Here is a 9,112-nt window from a genome sequence, read left to right on the forward strand (position 1 = left end):
TTCTTCCTCCTCATGTCTGCCCTCACACTCTGCATCACTCCCAGTTCCCTTTCACTGTGGTGACCATACCTACCTCCCCCAGCTGTCCCACATGTCACTTGAGGGACAAGAAGTAGCATCTGCTGGGTGGTAGGCTCTTATCTGCTTGTGTGGGTTTGGGTGTTGGCTGTCTAGGATGAATATTTTGGGAGACCAGGTCAAAAACCAAATATAACAGCTGAATTTGCACTGCGGACTTTCTTGGGATACTTCTACCCGATCTGTCCTATGTACAAAACCTCACAGTAACTTTATACCTTTGAAAGATAGGCCTATCTGCTCTCTGAAGCTGTCCATGAGTATGTAACTTCCAGCCAGGGACTGACTGACTGACTGACTGACAGACAGACAGACAGGAGAAAATTTTGTTATTGTCTCTAGTGTACAGAAAAAAGCCTCTCCGCTGAGCTCTGCTTATAAGGTAGTTTTCTGTGCAGTGTGAAGACCTAAACAGCCAGCCTTCATGCAGATCATCCATGGGGCTGTGCAAGGAGATGTCAAAAGAGAAGCGCAAGTGCCTGGATGTGTAGAATCTGCATGGATATGACAGTGGGAAGCAGAGCTGCTATTCAGAAATCTGATCCTGGAAATTCACATCCTCATGGCTAGTGGTGTGCACATGATTTGGTCTTCCTGCTTACTTATCATCTACTTGTCCCAGCACAGTAGAGCAGGAGCAAATTCAGTGGCAATTTACCAATGTGAAAGTGAGTGACACAATTTCCAAGATTTTAGGCAGGACAGGGAGCTAAACATGCTAGTGATTTAGCTCCATGTAGAAGTAATACAGGTCTTTGAGCACAAAATATCGTCTGCAATTTGTATAACTTACTGTCAGGAACTTACATCCCCTGGCATGGAAGTCACTGCTTTTTACGTAACAGTGTGGTAGGCTCTTGAAAGATGCTGATAAGACTGATAAACATTTTTCAAATGAGGGTGTTCAGCATTCCCCACTTCTGTGAGGAATTTGTGGTCTTTGGAAAAGACAGCTGTCTACAGAACATTAAAATTGATGCAAGACAATCTTGCTTCCATAAATTAACTTATATTCTCACTTCACCACAGCTGTACTGAATCCAAGGAAACTAAGGAATTTTAATCACTTTTTTTTGGTGTCATTTTTCCAATCTTTTAAAGTTTTTTCCTACTTGAAATGGTAAAATAAATGAAAGAGAGAAGCGGTAAAGTATCAGTATCAGGGAAGTTCATGGTCCAGAATTTGACAGGAAGTCTGGAAAAGTAGTTAATTGAAATAACTTTATATATGGGAAAAGGCCCAGAAGTTGTTTCCTTCAGTAATGTGGATGGATGTTCTATCAAAGCTTATTTTCACAAATATATACTGCAAATATAAGTTCCTTGAATTTCTGGCAGCTTCGTGTGAAGTTGTGTGGAGATAAATATCATCACAAATCTGCATGACTCAGCAGTAGTGTTTCAAAATAGTACTGCTCATGACGGATTATTGCTGGCAGCAAACTTTGCAGAGAGTAAATCCAGTTCATAAACATTCCTGCCCTTCTCCTTTGCTGGGCAATCTGTGTCTGCCTGGAATAGGAAAGTCCTGAAGCACAGCTCTCAGCTTCAAAACATCGGCTTTAACCCCCTGTGCTTTCTGAACTTTTTTTCTGTTCTCTCTGCTGAGGGCTTTGTTTTCCTGTTCTGTGTCTTAGCCACTTGATTAGCTGAAGAAGCCTTTTATAATTGCTGAAGAAACTAATGTGACCTATTTTTTCTGGTAGCAGTCTGAGTCAGGTGAATTGCTCTGACCTCCTCCAGCTCATCTTTGCTTGGAGGTAAGGCAGAGAAGATGTTGAGAGTTTTACCTTAAGATGCCTTAGAGTATAGATGCCCTGATTTTCATAGACAAACATCTCTATTCCTGCCATCTTCTCTTTTTGGTCCTTACTGCCTTCATGCCTAGTTTTGCTGTATTGTTATTTAATCAGCATGATAGATCTCAATGTTAACTGTTTACTGTTCAATTAATCCATATAGGTTGTGCAACTGTGGGTTATAGGAATAGAAAAGCAAAACAGGCAGCTTTCAGGAAACCCTGTCAAGCCTGCTCCCAAAGACAGACTGAAAAAGCCTCATTTCTGTTCAGGGACTCTGACTGCTTGAAACATGGAGCCGATTTGTTCTCTCTATTTTCATTTTTCACAGGCAGTGACATTTAAGAGTAATGAGTCTACGACTTTAAATTCCTCATTGATGAGAATAAAGGCAAAGACAGATACATGTTTTGAAGGCTGGAGGAAAGATTCCAGGAAAATTGTGTCTTGACTTTAGATGGCTTTCATTTTGCCACCAAGAATGATTCCAGGCTCACCTTAAATGGCACCCTGATCCATGAACTAAGCAGCTCTGTTTGGTACACGGCAGCGTAAAGAACAGTGCACAGCATGAATGTGCAGTGACTTCTTCAGTCTCACTCATGTGGCAGAATCCATCTGTAGCTTCAGAGTGAGCAGGACACATGGAGCAGAGGCAGCAGGTTCCCTGTGCTGCTCTTTTCACAGCAAAATTAAAGAACTTGAAACATTCTCTTACTAGAAAAAAATACGTGCATCATCTCTGTTTGATCCCTGGGCACTAGTAGCCAAATATTGCCTTTGGGATGCAGCGCAATCAGTATATATATATATGTGAGTAAACTTACTCTTTCAAACGTTTTTGATGCAGCCCAGAGTACAATCCAACATATTCAAAAGAAAATCTGTTTATTGATGTGATTTCAAAAAAGAAAAAGGTATTAATAGTGCGCTTCATACTGCACTTTAAAGGCAGGAGTTGGACTGTTCCTATTAATTGTACTAGACTGAGACTCAGGTTCCACCTCAGCAAACAGAAGAAAAATTTGATACAGAAGCAGTAATTTTCTGTCAAATGAAATAATGGAGGAAATTTCACATTTGAGGGAGCTTTAAAGAGTGCATGCAGAAACCATTTTACATTAATGGGGCCTTCTTACAGCTTCTAATTCTCCAATAAAATCATCATTCCTAATAATGAATTCAACAGTAATAATTCTCATAATTTCAGAGCAAATCAATAGTGTGCTGAAGCAGACTCTGCACTCCTTTCTCCCACTCACTGTTTTGCTGCTGTGAGTGCCTGGCATCGGTTAGTTTAGGACTGGGGTTTCAGCTGCACAGAGGGCTACATATTTTCCTAAACATATCCACCCTTGAACATCCTCTTACAGTATGTCTCTTAGAAAACCATTAATTTGCTGGTTTTACTAGTAGTATTTATTACTATTTTAATATCTAACCTCAGCAAGGGAAAATTTTGAAAATCAAAGTGTCTTGTGGAATGCATTACTAGATCATCATTTAGGAGACACTGGTTTTATAGGGTTTTTCTTTTACAACACAGTGAAAAGAAAACCATGTCAGATACCTCAGAGTTTGCATTTTGTTATCTACCATTTTCTGTGATTAGCAAGAATGTGGTAAGCTTTGGCAATGGCAAATTAAGGGAGGCAAAACCACCTAGCACCAGCAAAGATAGATACTGTTAAATTAATGTTGCATCAGATTATGGTCCTATGTCTTATCTTATTATGTCTTATGGTCTTATGATCAGAAGCAAGTTCTTGCTCTTCTTCAGTCTCTGGTGTGTCATCAATCATCTCTGTGACAATTTGCTGTTGAAGAAAATGTGATGTCAGTACTCTAGAGTTGTAAAACATTGTGTATTTTTTAAGAAAAACCTCCATCTGTAGAATTCTCAACGTTTTACTCATTTGCAGATCATTTCCTGTGCTGATTCACATGGAAAAAATGTAATTTTCCACATATTCCAAGCATATTACATGCAATTAATGTATTCCCATCAAAGTCAAATATAAGTAATGCAGCAAAAAAAATAAAGCACTTTGCTTTTAAAAATATATTACTTTGAAGTCAATCTTTCAAAGCTGTTTAAAGAAATATATCCTTGTTTAGATTGTATCTTTCTTTGTGTTTCCAAAGTATATGTAACTGTTTCACTCCATTATTAACCTTAACTATGGCACAAAATTTTAATCAAACACCTGGGGTTTTTTTGCATACCTGTTAGAGCATGTTTGCCTGGAACAAACTTGCAGGAAGAGCAGAAAATTTTGTTTGCAATGTCCAGTAATAGTCAAAACCAGGTCCTTCCAGGTCATGCCACCCCTGACATATATGTATTTATAGGTGTTCTCAAGGCAGCTGGGTTTCTGGTTGGGATGCAGATTCTCTGGACCTTTGCTGCTCTGGAGGTAAATAACTCAGTACCTGTCCTCTTAGGGAACTAACCAGATTGCAGTTGGAGAAACAAATAAACAAGTAAAAAGGAGAAACAAATAAACAATTAAAAAAGATAAAACCAAGACATGGCTGTAGCATAGCTTTCTTTCAGTCTATTAATCAGTAGTGCTTAAGCAGTGAAATTGTGTTATCCCTTCAGAACTGACTCACTCCTACCACCGTCTGTTCTGGTTTAGCCAGTCATTCTGGAGGTTCAGACAGCCAAAAAAGTACCATGAATAATTCTTTCTCACTTCGTCTTTTAGAAACAGCCTGTATTTCTGTATTTCACTGTGCAGTTGTGGCCGCTAGAACTTTCAACCACTTTTATCCCCAAAGCTGTATTGTAAAATCCTCCAGAAAATTAGGGTCAAGGTTGATAAATTGGGCAAGTTTTTCAAATGCAGGAAGGAAAGAAAGAGGTCTAGATTGAAACTATGAAGCCTTTTTTCTGTTAGATCCTGCATTTGAACTTCTTCTCTTAGACTATCAGTAACTGCGACTAATAAGTACTGGAAAAACTCCACGGTTAGAGGAAGTGTTTATATAACTGTAATTTATGTGGATGTTTATTAAATATAGAAAAATTTCACAGGAACTATGACACAGTGCTTTCTGCCTCCAGTCTGATCAGCTCTCTCCTAAAAAATATGCTTGACTTTTTTTAAGCTTGCTGCCTCATTTCATGAAGTAGGAATTCTGGCTTGGTCCAAACCTGCCTACATCCAGCATTATCCAGGTAGACAAAGGTGGAGTAAATGGTCACAGATTGATCACCACTTTTTGGCAGCAAGACAAAGTAGAAGTACTCCTAGAAGCACGACTGTAGCTGGCTTTTTCCAAGGCTATGGTAGTTTAGAAGTCTCTTTGGACAGAGATCTTGGAAAAAACAAAAACAAAAAAAGGCATTTTTACTTATATTGCAGGATGAAGGATAAAAATAATATTATTCATTCAGTCCTGCCCTCCACTCTTTCTAGTCTCTCTAGCATCTCCCAACACAGACGACCTTTAGGGAAGAGATTCATGTTGCCACTTCATCAGAACAAAGTTGTCTCCTGTAGAGAAGGGTAAAGAACTTCCAGCAAGGGGGACATATCCTTGGAGCAGGGCTTGTGTAGTCACAGCCAAGCCTTCCCACATCTATTTTCCAGAGACATTATTACTACTACAGCATAAATTTGTTTTGTTTATTATTAAGAGTTTCCCTATTGAAAGCAACTTTCAAAACCAGCTGAATCCTTTTGTTCATTTGTGAGGAAAAATCACAAAATGCTGCCTGACCAATCTGACAGTCTTCTGTGATGGCATGACTGGCTGGGTAGGTGAGGGGAAATTGGTGGATATTGACTACCTTGACTTCAGCAAGGCTTTTGACACTGTCTCACATAACATCCTTGTAGGCAATCTCAGAAAGTGTTGGATGAGCGGATGTTAATATGGATTGGGAACTGGTTGAATGGGTAGAGACAGAGTCCTGTTGGAGACTCACTGCTAGTGATGTTCCCCACGGGCTGGGACCAGGTCCAGTCTTGTGTAACACACTCATCCCTGACCTGGATGAAGGGATGGATGCATCCTCAGCAAATTCCCTGACATTACAAAAGCAGGAGGAGCGACCAATACTCCAGAGTCCTGTGCTGACACCCAGTGAGACCTGGACAGCCTGGAGAGCTGTATGGAGGGGAAGCTCCAGAAATTCAACAGAGGCAAATGCAGGGTCCTGCACCTGGGGAGGAATAATCCCAGGCACCAATGCAGGCTGGGAGCTGACCTGCTGGAAAGCAGCTTTGCGGGTCCCAGTGGACAACAGTCCCAAGCTGTCCAAGAGCAGCAGCGTCCTTTTCACCAAGAGGGCCAAAGATATCCCGGAGTGCATTAGGAAGAGCTTTGCCAGCAGGCTGAGGGAGGTGATCCTGCCCTGGTGAGGCCTCATCTGGATTGCTGTGTCCAGTTCTGGGCTCCCTGGACAAGAGGTACATGGAGCTCCTGGAACAGATCCAGCGGATGGCTACAAAGATGATTAGGGACCTGGAGCACCTCACTTAGAGGACAGGCTAAGGGAGCTGTGGTTGTTCAGCCTGGAGTAAAGACAGCTGAGAGGGGATCTCATCAATGTTTGTAAGTACCTGAAGGGGGGTTTGCAAGAGGATGAAGCCAGGCTCAGCAGTGGCCTGGGAGAGGACAGGGGACAACAGGCACAAACTGAAACAGGAAGATCCATCTGAGAATGAGGAAGAACTTTTTTACTGTGAGAGTTACAGAGCACTAGACCAGGTGGTCCAGAGAAGTTGTGGGGTTTCATGTTGCAGAGATATTCAAGGCCCACCTGGCCATTATCCTCTGCAACATACTCTAGTAGAACCTGATGCAACAGATTAGACTAGATGATCTCCAGATGACCTTTCCAAACCAGTCACTCTGTGATTCATTGAAAAAGGGTCATTGTGTAACCTTTTCAATAACTGGTACCAGGCGCCATCCCATATATTACTAAGTGATCTACAATCCTTGCCTCTACCTCCTCCTTTCTTCCACTAAATTTATTCCTGGATTTAGGACACTCCAGTTGACGACAATGAATGGCTCTGGGCACTTATAACTTCTGGCACTTTTGAGAGTCAGTGTGAGTGAGAATTGTTTAAGTCATCTCCCTATGCTGTGCTAAGGTTTAAGGGAAACCGAAACGTTGTATTTTTTTATCACACATCTGCTAAAAATTGGTGTAAAATAATAATCTTACCCTTTTCGATTGGAATTGAACCTGGCTTATCCTACAATCTCTTTCTTGAGTTAATATTTCTCCATAAGCATAGATCTCTCCAATTCTGAGTGGAACCCTGTAGGGCCAAAGAAGGGCCAAACAAAAGCCTCCTGGAAATAAGAAGTGCTAATTTAACCATCTGTACAGTATGCATTTAACTGTTAGTTATAGACCAGTCAGGTATAGGTAATATCATCCTGACTCCCCAAAATTTCCCAACAGTGGATATTCTGTCTGTTAGAATAAATAAAGTAGGAATAAAGAGAAATGAAGACATAGAAACACATATGGTATGTGCAGTATAGATGTGCTCCATCTACTTCTATTTTTTGATAAACGTGGCAAAAAATATCCAATTCATGAAGTCCTACATTTGTAGAAAAGCTACAGGGAGCCACACATTTTCCCTGCATCAAATCATTACTTTTCTTTGTTAACAAAGAGTTAAACATGCTTTAAAGCAAATATTGAAAAGAAAATATTTAGTTTGTTTATCCTTTGGGAGGGCTTCCTCCTCTGAGATGAAGCAAGAATGTTATCAGTAAATTGGATAATCAGGAACTGCTTAGCTGAAAAAAGAGGGTGGAAATATATTATAAATTCTAATTTGTCCTTGAACAACATCAGACATGTTTCACATTTGTTACAAGATAATTTTCAAGCTCGCTTTAATTTGGGGGAAATTGCTATTAATATGAAACTGCAGTTAATCCCTCAGTCAAAAGAGGCTTTAAAGACTGTTGACCAACATTTGCTGCTTAATTAGACGGAAAAAAATAAGCATTTCTAGAACATCCACAATTAATATTTTGATATTATGTTAGCCATGTGATTTTTAACCAAAAAATACATTAAAACCACCAAACACCCTATGCAGCAGTGAGTAGGCCCCTGGTACCATTGCTCCTGGTATCAGCTCTAGTGAAGAGCATAATGGCAAGCTCGAGGTTTTTTAAAGGCCAAGGGATGAAGCAGAATGCAAGTGGGGTTTTTATGTCCTGCTATGTACTTTTCCAGAGCTCACATGGGATGTTGGGTGTTTACAGATAAGCAAATTAAGTGCATCTTCTTTCAAGCTGACCTTCTTGTAAAATCGTTATTTTTCTCTTTAGAGTCCTTATCTACCAGAGTGTGACTGTTATGTGGATAATTACAATGCTGAATATCTGACAAAAGCATTATCCAGAAGCAAAATTATTAGAAGCTTTACCTTACTCTGAGTTGCAGAAATCTTAAAATGAGGCACTTAACAGAAATGCTTCTGCAAGGAATAGCACATTGCCATCATGTAGAGTAAAATGCCTACCCACATTTGCTTGTTGCTGTCCTTAATATAGAAGGATGTCTCAGAGAGCAGTGATCCTTGCGGCTCACATGGATCACCACATGTTTTCCTGCTTTGGTAATAGGAATGAAAGTTACTGCAACTTCACCAATGCTCTTCTCTGAGCTGCTGAAATTTCAGTTTTCCGGGTATACACAATACAGAGCTGTTTTCCCCCTTGACATAAGTTTATATTGTACACTGAAGGATGCTGCAAACACATGAGTCCTGACTTTTCATTCTGAAGACATGCTCAATTATAAATGACATGTAGTTGAAAATTGTGGCTTCATTGTAGTTTACTTTAGAACATGCAGGGAGTTGTCTGTGTCCATCATTTGATAGAAGTTTTTCTTATTCATTTAATTATTAATTGGTGCCAAATGGAAATGTACCTGTAGGTGTGCTTTAGGCCAGTACTGCTTTGTGTCAAGTAATGAATTTTCTCAGGTTATAATATCTGTTTACAGCAGCAAGGTGAGATATTGCCTTTCTTGCAGTGTTTATTACACTGTTAAAAATTCCAATGTGGAGAGCATCTGGGTACCGGGTTTTATAGAAGAAACAATGACATTACAGATTTTACCCTATTTATTTTTTCTTACACTAACTTCCTCCCTCCCCACTAGCCTTTCATTCCCTAAGTCTCCCTTTCCCTGCATCTAGGGGTCACTACCAGTGATATTGGGGCAGAAAGTCATT

The 9,112-nt window shown here is 40.1% G+C and overlaps 1 protein-coding gene across 1 annotated transcript in view; it reads left to right on the forward strand.

The window, feature by feature from the left end:
- STAC (SH3 and cysteine rich domain) overlaps positions 1-9,112 on the forward strand; it is a 72,054-nt gene that overhangs the window by 24,175 nt on the left and 38,767 nt on the right. The gene's annotated exons all lie outside the window — the stretch shown is intronic.

Source organism: Geospiza fortis, unplaced genomic scaffold, assembly GCF_000277835.1.
Source record: "Geospiza fortis unplaced genomic scaffold, GeoFor_1.0 scaffold120, whole genome shotgun sequence".
NCBI lineage: Eukaryota > Metazoa > Chordata > Aves > Passeriformes > Thraupidae > Geospiza > Geospiza fortis.